The sequence below is a fragment of the Rhodamnia argentea genome, chromosome 3 (assembly GCF_020921035.1).
Source record: "Rhodamnia argentea isolate NSW1041297 chromosome 3, ASM2092103v1, whole genome shotgun sequence".
In the NCBI taxonomy this organism is placed as follows: Eukaryota; Viridiplantae; Streptophyta; class Magnoliopsida; order Myrtales; family Myrtaceae; genus Rhodamnia; species Rhodamnia argentea.
Genome location: NC_063152.1, coordinates 5,576,814 through 5,594,893, shown reverse-complemented (window position 1 = coordinate 5,594,893; position 18,080 = coordinate 5,576,814). Strand labels below are relative to the sequence as shown.

The 18,080-nt window shown below is 38.4% G+C and overlaps 2 protein-coding genes across 2 annotated transcripts in view; both read right to left on the bottom strand.

Annotated features, from left to right (window-relative positions):
• Positions 1 to 18,080, bottom strand: part of LOC115726524 (cysteine-rich receptor-like protein kinase 34) — a 55,722-nt gene that overhangs the window by 1,702 nt on the left and 35,940 nt on the right. The gene's annotated exons all lie outside the window — the stretch shown is intronic.
• The window catches only part of LOC115731290 (cysteine-rich receptor-like protein kinase 44), a 101,955-nt gene that overhangs the window by 49,351 nt on the left and 34,524 nt on the right, over positions 1 to 18,080 (bottom strand). The window lies entirely within an intron of this gene.

Genomic DNA, 18,080 nt, shown 5'->3' with positions numbered 1-18,080 from the left:
GCAACGAAATTGAAGAACACAAAACTGCCGATCGATCCACTAACCAGATAGGACCTTACATGGACTAGTTCTTCTCCTTCTAATAAAGAAACGCACGAAGACAATAACCATTACCAAGAGAACTCCCGAACCTTCAACAGCATCTACAATCCATAATGACTGCACGGTATTACCTGCCAACATCAAGCAATGCGTTTAATCGAAACATTAGACTCTACTAATCCCCATGTGTATCAGAGAAGACTTCATCCCACATAGCAGGCGCAGACTCTAAATGGGAGTTGCGATTCATGAATTTAAAATTGAACCAACCATAGGTGACTTGGGCATTTGCTGGTTGAGCAAGACGGTCGTTCTCGGCGACTGCAGTTGGTGGTGGTGGAGATGGCGGAGGATTGCCCGGATTGGAAGTGAAAAATGGGTACAAATCCCATCGGAAAATGCAGCTCGGCTTGTCAATAACGCCACCTTGATATCCGTGGCAACATCCTTGATAATCATTTATGCATTCCAGCAAGCAACTCTGGCAATCAGTCCGAGACAAATCGGGGCTGCACTGCAACAGAGCGAACAGGGTCTGGTGGTTCGGCAACAGCATGCTCCCCGTGGCGAACTTGAGCTCTGACGTCCCCATCGAAGCCCTCCCTGCCAGCTCCTCGGTCAAGTTCCTCCATATCGGATCGAACTGATCCTGATCCATCTGGATGTGGCCGGTGTTATAAACCTTTGATGTCGGAAACGTCTGCTTCCTGCCGAACATAGGACGATCGGCATAACGGATGATGCACGGAGGATCTCCCCACCAGGTGGACGCAGCTTTCTGGGTCGGACACTTGATCATCAAATCTTCCGCAGCAGCGCTTACGCACTTAAAGCAAGTGTCGTTCGAAGAGTCGCCTCTGCAGAAACCCAGCGCATAAACAACGTCCGAGCCTTTCCCTACCTTCCCGGAGTAGAACCCACCATTTGAAGCCATGTTGCTAGCCAGAGAAGAGAGGACAAGCTCACGGTTCTTGGCGTAATTGCTGGCGGCAACGAAGTCGCCAATGTCGTAGCAGTGTTCAGCGCCAGAGAGGCCGAACGTTGCGATGTGAAGACAGAGAAGGACGCAAGGAAGACGAAGAAGAAAAAGAGGGATTGAAGGAGGCTGTGCAGACATGGTGCGTGCTGGCTGCTTCACCTCCATTGTCGAAGACGAAAACTACGGTTGGAGTTTGATAGAGACTGAAGAAGATGAGGACAACAAATGAAGAAGGCCATTCCACATTTCAATATCTTCTGCCTTACGTTGCAGATTTGTTTCCATCATCGTTCATGTGAAAGCGCGTCTGCGTGACAACAACAAAATCAAGGAATAACGTAGAGAATTCGCACCCTTCCAAATTTATTTCAAATTATTTTTTCCGATCACAAAGAAATGCGCAATTTGATACACGCATGGTACACTTATTTTCTATTTCGTTTTCCATTTACACATTGACATATTTACCCTCCATCGATACTCGGAAACAGGACCGATTTAACACATTTACATATTTTCAAGCAGCCTATTATGGTCCTCCGTCAGTATTACCCTTGGGGGTCCCCCTACTTTTTCTAAAAAGGCGCGTTCCCCTTTTCTTTTTTTTAATATCATTGAGCTTTCCTTTTCTTGTTTCTTCGCTTTCTTTTTTGGCGGTTCCACTTTCCCCCTTCTTCTTTTTACTTTTCTCTGTTCTCTTATCGCAGTTAACCACTTCTTTACAAGTTAGATTGGGATTAGCTGGAAATCCTTCAATCACTCAAGCAAGTTTAGCTCTGTTAGGTTCACCTTTGGTTCTTAACTACAATGCTGTTCGGTTTGACTTCATTATTATTATTATTTTTCTCAACTTGTATCTGCAAACCGTACCTTGCTCATCCCTACACTTCAACTGTTTCATGGGGCTTGCAATGGTGCCTCTCGGACAATGAAAAAGGACCAACATCAAGAAAGATACATATGCTAATTTAACTTAGAAACCACTTTTCACCTCGAGCAAAAGCATCTCCGAGGGCGTGAAAGGTTTACCCAGCACCCACCTGGTATACTTACCTAGCGATTTCTTGTTTTAGCGGTCTTAATTAACGAGTGAGTCAAAATGAACCATCACTTAGTAAATTGGAGCATGCGCGTTCGTCCAAAAAGGGTCGTCGACGAAATAACTTTCACCGAAGGTCATTTCTTCAATTTTTACTAAAAAGAGATGGGTTCTATGGCGATTTCGGATAGGAGGCTCAATGGATCGCAAGGAACGGATATGCATCGTCGGAAGTTATTAGACGAAGAAGCACAAAAAACTTTGCCGGAATTTAATCGATGACAAAACGAGACGATAGATAGATACATATAATGACAGAATTTAACCGACCACTAAGTATCCGAAACTACAACTAAAGTATGGGAATTGAAAGATGCGAGAATGTAAAGTTGCGGAAAAGATAAATTGTGGAAAGCAAAGATAAATGTAAAGAACATTGAGTTTTGTCATTGACTAAAAGAGCTCACGAAGAGTTTTTTTTTTTTGGTCGAACACAAAAAGTTCACTTGGGGTATTTATAACCCTTGTAAACGGTGGTTACTAAATTGGAAAGAACAAATAACTCTCTTTTGGTGGTTATCTAAAGTTATTGTCCGAACGGATAAAATATAACCAATCGATGGTTATCTTCGAATAACTTCCTTTCAATGCTTATTGGAAGTTACTTCACGAACGGATAACATATAACCGACTCTTGGTACCAAAATTTTTGCAGCCTCATTTAAGAATTTATTACATAAAAATTAAAGACCAACTCCAGTCCCTAAACAAAAATCTTAGTTATTAAGAGGATTTAAATTGGACCAGCGGATGGACTCAAGCGTATGAACTTAATTGAACTAAGTCCATGAACATTGCATACTCACATTTTCGGGACGTCCTGTTTGGGCCAAGCCAGATCCGATATAGCCTTGCTTTCGAACAGTGGACTGATATTTGTAGCGTTATGCTGCAGTGATGTGACTCATCTTTGGCCTTACACGTATATCATGCGTTGAGCTTGGCTGTCATATTACCGACAGTGAAGGTGAATTGAATAAAAAAAGAGTTTGACAAACCGTATTGCCGAAAGCATGGTGGCATGTATGAACTTCAATGTGAGATTATCTTTCGGCAATACGGTTTGTCAAACTCTTTTTGTACACGGTCAACGTCCAAATCTTGGACTTTCACCTTTCTTGCGCACAACCTTTTTTTCAACAAACAAGAAAGTAAATCTTATATTCTCTTTTCTTCTTTATTTCTTTCCTTATCGTTATCTTCAAGGAGTCCACTGTCAACAAATATCCATATAATTCGATCAAAGTCAAAGATTGCATTTTCCCCTTTTCTCTTTCTTTCACATGAACATATATCCACCGGTGAATACATGCGCCGATCTTTTTTTCGTTCTTTCACGTGCAGGAGCATCCACACAATACATTGTCGGATTTCCTTCGAGCTTAAACTCGAGACATATTTTTAACATTCTCTACCTTGGCTTGATATTTAAGCCAAGTCATAATCACTTCGCTAATAACTTTGAACTTCATCGCTACTCTCCCAACAGCTCCAAAGGGCTCAGCCGTCACAGACATCATCTAAGTCCAAGTTGCGCTTGAACTTTGCCATAACTGTGGACCTCATTAAAATACCAACTTCACATGCACGTTTAACGGCTCCCCAAGGACTTTCTGATATAAGCTCCTTAATCACAGATAAAGCAAAACCACCGTTGCATCCATATCTATTAGAAGATCGAATATGTACTTTGTTAATATTAGTAGTTACAACAACCGTTGGCTCTACAAGCTCCACATCGCTACAAGCACCATCTATGTCAATTAATGTGCTAATATCCGCTACCTCGGGAGTTTCTAGTTGCAACTCCACCTCAAACCGAACATCGCCCGCATCCGTATGAACACTACTATAATCACTCCTAGCATGAAATACTGGAGACTTGTCATATATAACTTCTTTGCCGTGAACATGTGAATTTATATTCGGGCACCACAACCGATAACCCCACTCACCTCGTGCATAGCCATGGAATATGCTTCTTGCCCTCACATCGAGCTTACCGTCACTTACTCAATAATAACATGAGCAACCAAACATTCTAAAAATAGAATAATCAGCAACATCACCTAACCATACTTCTTCGAGAGTTCGATATCCGATCACAGTTGATGGAGATATATTTATCAGGTAACTCGCCATACCAAGCGCATCCGCTAGAATTCTCTTAGACATACCAGCACTAGAGATCATTTTATGAGCCGTCTCTAGTAATGTTCTACTCGTTAATTCTACAAACTATGGTGGTGTACCGGCACTAATGCGGTATTTCACTATGCCCTTTATCATGCAGAATTTATTTACCAGCTTCTAGCATGACTCCATGCTATTGTCGGTTTGCACATGCTTAATCAACTTACCAATCTCCATTTCGATCAAAGTTCTTGACCACATATTCCTAACGACAACATCAAACTTGTGCATCGACACAAACACCCAAGTCTTCCTCAAGCAGTCATTAGACTCTTGAATAGATGCCGACGCCTCTAGAGCGAACCCGTCAATGTCTCACATTGAAGTTCATACAGGCCACCATGCTTTATTCCTTTCATTATCACCAAAGTACCTCGAACAACATTCATAACTCCACCTTGTGAAGAATACTTGCATCTAGCTAAATTTAGGGCACCCAAGGAAATTAATTTCTTTTTCAATTGTGGAACGTATCTTACTCTAGTCAATGTCCTCACAATACCATCATGCATCCCGATTTTAACATCACCAACACCCACACTATTGCATTCATTGTTGTTCCTCAACCGCACTTTACTACTATCCATGTACCGATAAGTAGCAAACAAATTCCTAGTCGGTGTAGCATGAAAGAACAATCAGAAATCATAATACATCCGTCAAATGACGAATTCTCGCAAGCAGACAATACCCTATCGACACCATCAAGATTATCACCTACAGCTGCAATATCATCTGCAGATTCAACTCGAATTCCCTTACCCATTTCGTTTTTTAGCTTAAAACACTTCTTTCTAAGATGCCCTCTCTTGCCACAATTCCAACAGATAGTACCACTAGTCCTAGACTCGCCGCGTATATTTGAGTTCATACTGTTTCTACTACCACGAGTACCAGCTCTTCCTCTATTTTCACCTACTAAAGCAAAATATACATATTAACCGTATTCTCTTCTATGGATGTCCTCACTTAAAATCAAATCTCGAATACCATCAAACGTCAAACTTGTTGACCCATAGGAATTACTAACAACAATAATAGTAGTATTCCAGCTATCGGGTAATGATGATAATAGAATCAAAGCACATACCTCATCTTTAAAGTCAATATCAACTGAACTCAATTGACTAACGATCACATTGAATTTATTGATATGATTAGCAATAGACGCACCTTCGCTCATCTTCAAATTAAACAGACGCCGCATTAAATAGCCCTTATTGATAGCAGATGGCGTCTCATACATATCCGACATAGCTTTCATCAAACCCGCAGTGGTCTTCTCTTTGACAATATTAAACGCGACATTACGAGCTAACGTCAGCCGAATAACACCCAGCGCTCGCCTATCCAACAATTCCCAATAGCTTGCTTCATCATCTCTGGTTTCTCCCCATATAGGGGCAAATGCAGCTTCATCCGATATAGATAATCTTCAATCTGCATCTTCTAGAAACCAAAGTTCTTTCCCTCAAATTTGTTGATTTTCACTTGTACTTCTTCCGTCGCCATCGATTCACTTCAACTCAATAAGCCTCGTTCTGATACCAATTGTTGCGCAGATCCAAGCGATCAAACGATAAAATAGACAAATAAAGAAAATAAATCGGACACCCGGTGTATGTGGTTTGGTCGTAGAGACCTACATTCACGGGAAAGCAGCAACGAATTTCACTATAGATCAAGCGATACACGGAGATTACAGACCAAACTCTAATCACTCAAACACTCTCAGGATTTCCCAAGCCCCAATTATATCCAATAACGTACACAGTATTTAGCCCTCAAGTCCTAGCGAAATAATCTCTCAATCTCGCAAAGGAATTAAAACACAAATTCTTACCTCAAGAATTTCTCGACTAGAACACAAAAATTGTTGATGTAATTCCACAAAGAAACCCACGTCAAGCACTCCTTTAAGGATAGCGCTTCAAGACCTAGTTACGGCCAAGTTCACGAATGATATATATATACCTCCAAGAAGGGACGTTCGTTGGCTGACTCAACATGGACTAGGATTAGGAAATCCATGTACACGGTCAACGTCCAAATCTTGGACTTTCACCTTTCTTGCACGCAACCTTTTTTTCAACAAACAAGAAAGCAAATCTTATATTCTCTTTTCTTCTTTATTTCTTTCATTTTTGTTATCTTCAAGGAGTCCACTGTCAACAAATATCCTTATAATTCGGTTAAAGTCAAAGATTGCATTTTCCCCTTTTCTCTGTCTTTCACGTGAACACATATCCACCGGCGAGTACATGCACCGATCTTTTTTTCGTACTTTCACGTGCTGGAGCATTCACACAATAGATTGTCGGATTTCGTTCGAGCTCAAATTTAAGATATATTTTTAACAATGTTCATTTCACAGGGCTCCTCTCAACGTTCATGAAAATAATTATGGAAAAAACACCTTTAAATTCCGGTTCCACAATACTTTAAGAAGTCGATCACGCAGGAACACACTGGAGAAAGGCACTAGTCTTTCGACACCGAACTTGTTGCCAATAGCTGGCACCGTCCTCTTTCTATTCATAAATCCCTTGCTATTCTTGTTCCTTAGGGTACAGTAATATGCTAAAATGTTGATGGCTAATATGGAGATCAAATAACAATTGTTCCAAAGATAATTGGGTTTTCGTATTTATTGATTGCACCGATACCAGTTGGTTATTATTTGCTAGAAGAGTTTTCCTGTTTGCAAGTGGAAGTTGATCGCTATTGTGACCCATTAGATCCAGCGATGCATATAGATTTTATTTATTTATTTATTTTTTTGCGTTAGCAGAAAGCACGACCAAGTCTTCCCGCTCTTGAGCGAAATTGTGGAAAATCTTCACGTTATTGTGACTCGATAATATACAGCAAGCCTTTTAGTTCTCTTGCACATGTAAATACCGTTGTGTTTCTACTCAGAATGCAACGGAACCTTCATATGAAAGTGATTACACTTCTATGAGCTAATGCTATTAATATTTCCAAGATTGTTCCCATGCCTGTCAATGGAAGAACGAAAGACTTGCATAGAGTGATAAGGTTAGGTGAAGTTGAAACACTCACAAGACAACTCACGAAGGAAACGAAAAGAATTTTTTTATGTTTTCACCTTAACTCACCTATATCGAAATTGTTACAATACTTGCCTTTATATAAACTTGTCACATGACTCTTTATCAACCACTTAAAAACTCATAAATATAACTGGCAATTCAAGGAGATAGATTTAATTGGCAATTCAAGGAGTTGACTCCTATAAACATGAACAGTCAAAATGCATCTACTACACATTTATTAAACATCGGAATACGAACAAACTCTTGATAAATCCTCCTAATTATGACTTTACAATTAAAGACTCTCGATTCATGCACCGGTCTTGAGAGTCGAGCGGACATTGACAACTTTTCATTGTGCTCGACAACATTGAATTTGATTTAATTGCTAACGGCCCCCTTAAACCAAATTCTCTTCCATCAATCATTCTCTGTAGACTCTTGAACTTTTGCATCAACCTTCAGAGGCTTAGTAAAAATATTAGCTACTTGGTCTCTTGTTTTCACTTGTGTGATTTCAAATAATATTGAGTTGGAATCCCATTCTAACTAACGATAAGATATCCCAACACAGTGCATGCAGCTCCATATCAAGGTCACAATCCTAGCTGCTTAATACATGTGTGCCATCTTTGAGAACTCGTGAACTACCAAAAATATGAAATAATATACACCTTTAAAGGTGCTTTTTCGGTGAACGAAAAACGTATTCATTGATTAGCTTATCTTTTGCGAACGAAACACCAAAAAATCAAGATAGTTTTATTCAACTAAAATTAGAAAATGAACTGGAAAATATTTTTCATTGTCCGGTACGGAAAATCAGATTTGGTTGCAATGTGCGTTCTTGTGAAATATGATATTGTTTGGCCCAGTCATTGAGATAAAATGTAGCCTTGATTGTCTGTCTCTTGTCTTGATGGAGTGGAAGAGAAGAACGTGCTCCTTTTCATCTCCTTCACATCCGGGGCTTACATGCATTCTTATTCTCGTGCTTGATGTTTAAGTATTTATTTTCGAAAATGATACAATAATGCTAAATTATGTGGACTACTGTTTGCACAAAACTGCGTACAATTGAAAATTTTGGTAAAGCAAGTAGCGCTTGGACGCGTGGCATGAATCCTCATGTCTTTATCAGACCTATTGACTTTTGCAAGTGCAAGCTGTTCTAGCTGTTCTTGTCGGTAGACAGGTAGAGTTAGGCATGACCTTTTCAGAGCATCCTTCACTTCCAACGTTCTATGTATCTGGAAACAATCACAAGCCAATGAAGCCAAATAATTCCTCAATAATCTAAAGGAAGAAATAAATCATGAAATGTCATCTTGATGATCTGAAAACCGTGACATGAAACAAAAATTAGTGCGCACTATGCAATGATCTTCCGTTCGCAAGGCCACCGTGGATAGAGCTTGGTCATAGAGACCTCGTTTTTTGAGAGCTGGTTCAATTTGCTTCTCATTTGTCAGCCCCAGATAGCCTTGAACTGCAATCTTGCGCATATGACATCGATTCAGAGCCCTTGTGCTTGAAGAATGTGGGTCGCGACGGCACTTGCAGAGAGATCGAGTGGCTGTTAAGCATCAGAAGTACCGAGCCCATCATTGCACCATCAAAGAAGATACATGCATAATCCTGAAAGATATAATGAATCAGTTAAATATCCTAGTATTGCTAACATTTGACAAACATTAAACCGATTGATCTCCAAAACCTTGTCAGGTATGTTCTTATACTCATGTAGCTTATCAAGACCTCTGTGTCATCGCCCGAGAGGAAAAGATTGTTCTTCTCACCACTCCCAATCTCCAAAGCTAGAACTCCAAAACTGAAGACATCAGACTTGACAGAGAAGTTTCCATTGATTGCACACTCCAGCGCCATATATCTGTTGTGCATCACAATAAGTCTACCCTGTTAGCTTTACAGTTTGCCTTTGTTCTATCCGTAAGCAATCTGGGATGTTGTAGCACTTACTAGGTCCCCACGACCCAGCTTGTCTCGGCCTGAGTTTGATCCATTTCAAATAGCCTCGCCATACTGAAATCCGATATTTTAGGATTCACATCTGAGTCCAGCAAAATGTTGCTGGCTTTGAGGGCCCAATGGATGATACAAAGTCGAGAGTCTTCGTGTAGATAAAGTAGCCCTCGAGCAACACCAATTATTATCTTGTGACGCCTATCTCAGTCGAGATTCACACACTTCAAGAAATCTACACATTTTGGTAAAATCACGTTCTATGAACGTCCCTTCATCATTTCATGAGGATCTGAAATAAGGCATGACAAGCAGAGTAACATATCAAATATAAACTGATCGAGGCTCAAATTGGGCACAAACTCGTAAATGAGAAGCCATTCGACTCCTTCCAGGCAAAAACCAAGGAGCCTTACCAAGTTCCTATGTTGTAGCCTGGCTAGTAACATGACCTCGTTCTTGAATTCTACTTCTCCTTGGCCAAAATTACGTGACAGCCGTTTAACCGCAATTTCCTGTCCGTAAGATAGCCGACCCTGGAATTTCATCAAAGCAGGTCCCCATGAGTATCAATTGGCACATTGAAGCATTTTGAAGAGGATCAATTGATGTCATCTATGATTCCTGTGTTGTTTAAATTTTGAATACAAGAGATTAGAGGATGTGCTTTGTCAATTATTACCATGTAAACAGCACCAAAACCACCTTGTCCAAGCTTCTTGGTATTACAGAAGTTATCCGTTGCCGCTCTGTTAGTAGCCAGATCAAATTGCAGCGACTCTGTGCCAATTTATCCTCAACTTCACCCAGAAAGAGAAAAACAGGGCCATTCGGAGCAAACAAACAAACTATTTTGCTGGTCTAAAAGCATGGTAATTAGTCAACTTCATCGTGTCCATGATCTTTTAAACCTCATAAACATTTTATACACTAATTCAAATAGATAAGGACTCACCTTCAACGCTTTGTCTGCCCTGCTTCTTCTTCTTCCTTTTCCTTATCAGGAGAACGACAAAGCATGCAACCAGTAACGCTGCTGCAATGATCACAGTCCTCGTCCAATTCCTCTCTCCACCTGCAAGAGCAAAGGCACATCGTTTTTTTTTTAATCATTGCTTACTGTTTACTAGGTAATACACCGGAGAAAGCACTAAAACGCCAATCTTAGGTGTGTTTGTTTAGGGAAAAAACTCCACCAAAACCATTTTTGGGAAAAAGTTTTCCAGAAGTTGTTAGAAAATTTTTCTGGCATTTGGATCTCATTTAAAAAATAATTTCAATCTCACGACTTTATCTGAGGAAAAAAATAAAAAATTTAAATAAATTTTTTACTTTTTATATTATAGTTGTTTATTATTTTATTTTTATTTTTTCTTCATTGGGGAGCTTGTCCGATATGGAGACTCAGCCTCGTGTGGCTGGTTGATCGGTGAAGGAAGAAGACAAAGAAAAAAAATCAAATTAAAAAAAAAAAAAATTCAAATGAGCAATTCCAGAAAGTATTTTCATCTCTTTAGATTTGTGAATTCACTGTCCTAATTTTATTAATGAATTTTTCGTTGATCGGAAAGTATTTTCATTGATTAAGTCATTCTCGGGAATGAAATATGTGAAAATCCGGAAAACCAATTTTCAAAAAATACTTTTAATCAAACAAATGCACTAAACAAGAATGGAGTGCGCACCACAAGTTACAATGTGAAGTATCGCACAATTCTTTGATGACTCAAGGGAAAGTTATTTCGTCATCTAACCAAGATTCGTCCCATCGAGAGTATCAAGATTTGAGAAGTAACGAACATCCGCTAATGATTCATTACCCTTGGCCTAGACTCACTTTATTACTAATTTTGATATCTCATATGACAGCTTGAGAACTACATGCCATAAATTTTGATTAAATGAGGTGACTATGATAGTTGATTATTAGCCATGTAGATGCATAGAAACTAGAGACATGAACCTGGCGGTGGAGGCGGTGGCCGTGGGGGAAGTGGCTCATCAACAGGCCGAAGAATAGATAGTCAGTCTCATACCGGAACTGGTAACTTAGCGCCAAGAATTTCACTCCTATCTTCCCCGCACAGCAGTCCGTGAGCCTCTCGATGACTTCCACCAGGCAGTCGATGCATAGTTGCTCCGTCAAGTCTGGCGTGCGCTGCACCGTTGCATAGATCATGTGGAACCCCACCGGCACCGACTCGTTCCCTGTCGCGTACTAACTCAGAGAGCCACCACGCTCGCCTCGGCCTGCAGTCTACCCAGCAGTGTCCTCAGTGCCGTGTTGGGCACTGATTTAGTTCATGGGAAGGTGAAGTCATTGTCAGAGAGGGGGCTTGACCTAAAACAAACACTTGGTTGTGAATCGACCCGTCAAACCGGGTGACTGATGGAAGAAAAAAGAAAAGAAAAGAATAAAAATTATTCAAGAATTAAAAATTTAATATTTTTCTAATTATTTGTTTAAATAGTTAAAAAGAAAAAAAATGTGAAGGAGTAGAAGGAGGAAAGAGAGGGAAAATATTTTCCTTATTTCAAAAAAGGAAAAAATTTTTGCACTTTTGAAAATATTTTTTTTTTCCATAGATGGAAAACGTTTTCGTTGATTAGTCCGGTTTTCGCGAACCAAATGCCAAAAAATCTAGAACTTATTTTTCAAAAATTAATTTTCATAAAATAAATGTAATCGAGTTTTATAACTAGATGCTTTTTAGGTTTATCATGGGTTCTAGTGTGACATCCAAATTCCACTTAGGATGCATATGGTAACACTTCTGGAAGCGGCTTTATGCTTTAGAAGCACTTCTGAAGTAGAAATCCATTTGGTAAAATTTTTTACTTCTATCTAAAATGACTTTTCACTTCTGAAGTTATTTTTTTCCCAATTTGAGAAGCTAAAAAAGACTGCTTATGAATTCAAAAAGTATTTCTCGCCTCATCCTCTTTTCATTACGCCATCATTCTCTTTTAATTATGCCTCTCTCCCCCAGCCACGCCTTTAACGTTGCCTCCAACTACCAAGGCCGCCCCCCACTGCCGCCCATCACCCACCATCGGCTACCACAACCGCCCGTCGCACATCACCGCCGACCACCACCGCCCGTTGCCTAGCATCGCCGACCACAACCGACAACCACTGCTCCTTGCTAACGCCCGCTTGCCCCTACCTACCGCTTATCTCCGACAACCGTCACTCACAAATGCCCCCAACCTCCACCAGCAGCCACCGAGCATCGCCTCCCCACCGATCGCCAACCGCCCCCGACCACCTGCTGCCATTGCCGCCAACCATCGCCTCCGACCATCGCCTCCGACTATCGCCCGCCTCTAACCTCCAGTAGTCATCACCAACCACCACCGCCCACCGCCGCCGCCGGGTCGCCATCTCCGACCTCCATAGTAAAACATAAATAATAATTTTTTATTTTAAAAAGTAAAAAACTCGATAATAAAAATTATTTTCCAAAGCAATTTAAAAAATTTGGAAATGAAGTAGAAACTTTTCGGCCACGGACAATAATTCGTCATATAAGATTTGTGTTAATAATGTTTCAAAAGAAAAAAATTTCAACCATTATCAAACGAATTTCTCTTATTAAAAATCAACGTCTACTTCTGAATGGAAGTAGAAAAATCAACTGTTACCCGTGAGTTGATTTACGAAACAAAAGTGCTGCCATGCACGCCCGTAGCTTCCACCAAGCACTGTTATTCTGGGACTTAGATCTACCATTCTCCCCAATGTAGATGATGAGGCTGCACCTACTAGTAAAGAAGCAGCCTCAACGACTACCAATACTTTTTTCTACGGATCAAAAGATCACACATCATTCACTATCAAAGGATGTACACCACAATGTTAATCTTATCAGATATATAGATCGCCCCACAAGTAAAGGTGTGTTTGGTAACACTTTTGTTTATGGGAGCAATATATGTTCACAAATAATTTTTTCTATATTTATTCCCTAGACGAATTTTGAACACAAGAATGCCTTTAATAACTGCACAAAATTTAGATTTTTGGAATAGAACGAATAATATTACATGCATTTAGCACGACCCTAAAAATTCCTATTCCTTATTTTTTTTCGTTTAATTATAAAAATGTCGGTGCAAATTTAACAATTTATGATTGGGTAAAACTATACTTTTGTAAAGACTTAACTAATTAAAATATTCTAAGATGGCCTCAGAAAATCCATCGTAATATTTAATAGGGGTATGAAAAATATAGGAGCAGCCCCAATTCGACCCGAAATGTTTAGAGTTTTCTCGGTTCGGGTTGGGTCGGGCCGAGTAATGAGTAAATGATCATAGGTAGTTTGAAGGTCGGGGTCGGGGCTTTTTTTTTTTTGTTGTTGCACTTCTTCTTCTTCTTCTTCTCTTTTGACCTGCATTTCCAAAAATTCTAAAAAACACTATAATTAATCAAAAGTTTATATGTAAATATTCAATTCAGAAATTGATAGTATATAACTTCGCCCTCCTCAGACTCCCACCACACCCACCTTCAATAAAAATAAATTGGTAACATAATTCATATATATAGATGCAAAGCATTCGGATATGAATTTATGTGTTTTTATATTGTTCTCAACTCTTTCATGTTGCATGAATTTTCTATGAGTTTTCTAAAAAATGTATCCAAGTTTGCTGAAAGAAAAATATTAATGTAGAAATTAAAAAGAAATCAAATTGATTATTATGATTTTATGTTGACATTATTTTGATGACAAGTATACCAATGAAGCTAAAGGTAGAAATTGTCTTCTATAGAAAAAAAAAAATCGAACCGAAATCGCCCCTACCCAAAGACTTAGGTATATTGGGTCGGGTTATGCTAAGCTTATGTCTCTAAAATAACCCTATTTCTTTTTGTTCTTAGAGACAAAAAAGTAAAATTTTTATATCTTTTGTTTATATTTCAAATCTATTCCTTAGCCATTGATCTGTTATGGGGAACAGAAAAAAGAATTGACCCACACAAACAAATTCTCTTCTTTTTCTGTTCCAGGAAACGAAACAGATGGCCCTCGCAAGTCGAGGGATGGCTCCCACAGTGTAGTACTTTGTTTCGTACGTCATTTAATTTTCATTGTGCACATATATCGGTCAATGTTTTGTGCATTTGATGTTACTCGACTACATATCTCCTATTGACGATCGATATAACATACAATGAATACATATTAAAACAGCAGATCCAGTTTTACATATAACAAAGTAAACTTATTCACACAAAGATTAGAATGGGAGTAAACGACTTATAATCTCTTCCGAACTCATATTCTTGATTCTTGACATATTATTGATTCCTCGACCATGGTTAAATCCATCTTTTGTCTTTTCTTTGATCCTCTTGTAAGATTTATTTCTTATTTGGGCTTTATTAATTATTATTGTAATTAATTATTGATTTAATAAAGAAAAGATATAAGATTTCCTAATCATAATTGGACTTGAGGCTGAATAGTATGGGCTAAGTTAAACCTTATTTATAATGAGGGGATAGCTTAAAAACTCTATAAATAGAGCCCAAGTTTCTCCTCTAAACCCTAATGTTCACATAACCTCACATAAAGTGTCGTCTGAAAGCGATACACGAGAGATGGTCTCATTGAAACCAGTCTTTAAGGTGTTCTAGAAGAGAACCTCTTGTGCGGTTCCGCATTAAGAATGACGGATCCGAAACTAGGTGCATAAATTCCTCTACTTTATGATTTGTGATTCGCATGTCTAAATGTGATAATCTTGAGTCGCTGCTTAAGGTTAAGAATCGCGGCTTACATGTGGTATCAGAGCTTGCATCTTTTAGATCGCGAACCATGTTCTAGCTCTATTCAAAATTTGATTTTCGGCAAAAGCTAATTTTTATTACATATTTGGAATGAACTCGTCGAGACCAGAAAAACCACGCAAAGATTGCCGCAAGATTCCGCCACAAGCACTGCCATGCGTTGACACACATCGTTAGCCATCAGGCATGTAGCGACCATGTGCATGAAGTTGAACCACGCGCTAGACCCGGACCGACACTTGTAAGGTTGACGTCAACTGGCATCATCTCAGTACGAGTTGACCCCAACCCGACTTGGTTGACCCCAACCCGACTCATTGGCTATTGACTCGGGCCACTCAGTCGAACCCGTATGTAAAAAGGGGAGCAGTTGGATCAAAAAAATCGGTGGGATCGATTTAAAGAACCAGCTAAGGACCGAACATGCGTGTAACACCTATTGTGGACTTCTAAGTATTAACGTGCTCATATGATCATGCTCTACCAGGTGGAATATTTATTTACATGTTTGATGCTTTTATAGATTGAAAATACATAAGGAACCCTAAATACATGTATTATTTGGTTATTTTTATATTTTTCTTTGTATTTCTCTATGATTTTTGAGATACAGGTGTAAGCTCACATGTTTATGACTCCATAACAGATTGTGTAGAGCATGATTTATCAACTACTTGTATATGGTTTAACATATATTGTTGAGTGGATTAATATAAATTAGCATGGCTTGTAATTTTTGTGGATAATTGACCATAATTTTAAGTCTGAAATTACATGCATACAATAAATGTAAAATATAAAGTTTATATCCTAGCTTTGAAAATTCAATTAGGTTGTGACCGCCAAAGTGGCACATTCGATTGGATTTAAGAAATTTTTGTTCACATATTATGGTGGGATATCTCTTGTTTTATTGCGTAGTTATATTCCCAAAGGAGATGATTGTGTTATTGTTACATAGAGGGATACATGTACAACATATGGTTGAGAATTATCTAATCTAAGTATTTTCATGCACCCAAAGTGGGTGATTCAATAAAGATTAAAATAAATTCTCATGGTCATTGTAATGTAAAGAGTATACAACTGCTTATCATGTTTTCTGCCCAAATCTGATTGTATGATGAGGTATGTAACTCTCAAGGTAAATTTCCACATTATGCGAATTACAAACATTGATTAATTTTCAGTCACTTTTTTTGTGAATGGCAACTCTGTAACTATTGAGATTCTCCCTGGATCAACTAAGGGTGACAAATTTGAGCTGGAAAATCAAACTGAATTGAAATGCACGAAATTTTCAGTTTAGTCTAGTTTAGCCAACGGTTCAATTCGATTTTTCAGTTTGAATTCGTCACCCCCAGTTGATGGGGCACCACAGGGTACACCTAAAACCTCACTTTTGTGGAGTGTGCCTAAGGCGACAAAAAATAGAAATTCTGTGGTACATTACATGTTTGTATTTAATGACAACCACGATTTTTTCTTCACAATGATGAAGTTGAATATAATTATCGGTATATAGCCGAACGTATGATTGTGATAACGTACTATTAGCTAGCTAAAAATAAATGACTGAAGCTCCTATAGACAACTGCGTTTTAGAATAATAAGTTCAGTTCACTGGTGACTATCACATAACAGATATTTGTTAGAACCTCAAATAACGTACATGAGATTGTTTGTATGTACACACGCATGCATCTATGCATATGTAGACTAGCCGGTAGAGCTTACGTTTTTCATAGAACCCAAAATATTTCTCATCTTAGAAAGGTCAAGTGTGCTTCAAAATTTAGTTGGGGTATGGTAATGAAAACATGGTCAAATAAAGTGATCAAAGATAACTATGCTGGCAAAAGAAAAAAAATTTCTCTTAATTGAAATAGTTTACAAGAAGGGCTTCTATATGGTGTCAATTTGTAAGAAAGGAAAATCAATTTTGTGTTAGATCTCGAGAAGGAAATCTCCGAGCTAAATCTAATTAGCGCAATAATCTCAAATTTTCTCCGAGCTAAATCTAATTAGCGCAATAATCTCAAATTTTATTAGAAAGATTCTAAGACTTGAAACTACCTGTGAATCAAATTATTTCAGCTCCAATTAAATCCAATCGCTTCTGGTCAATCTTTTACGCTTGCTGTATGTAAAACTCACAATATAGTAATGGTGCGTAAGAACTGTCCTTTGGTGGTTAATATTTATTTATATTCCTATGAAAAAGTACCAATCTCATTTTTACCAATTAACCCTTTGTATACCTCTATTATTTAATATACCATACACAACCTTACTTTTATCTTTGAAACCAATTTACAATCTCACATCTACCAATCTTATGTCCAATATTTTTGTCAATAATGTTTATCCTGGAATATTAAATTCTCACACCCACCTAAACATTCCAAAGTAACTAAAAATCCAACCATCCAAACCCTAAGTAAGATTCTAAAATGAGTACGCAAGGAGGGACAATTTCATCTTTTCAATGTGGGGTTTTACAGAGAGGTATGCAAATGATATTTACAAAAGATAAATGTATGTAAGTTTTTTTTTTTTTTTGGGGGGGGGTAGAAAAATGTACGTAAGTTCATTGGGTAATAAGTGAGGTTTGTTTAAACGAATTTGTATTTGTGAACATTTATGTGTTTTTACACTTATTTAGATTTTTTTTTTACTTCCTACACATGTACGGTTATGCTCCTTCGTTATAGCTAGAAACAAAAACATAATCAACAAGTCACATAATTAAAATAGGTAAAATGACACCTGAAGTGTCGATATTTGTATACGGCGATCACTTTGGTGCCAATATTTTTTTTATTATTTAAGTGCCAATTTTTTTGAAAAATGATTGTTTGAGTGTTAACTTTGGTGAACGTCACTAGAAATCTTACGTGGCTCACTAGAAAATCCTAGTCAACAAAA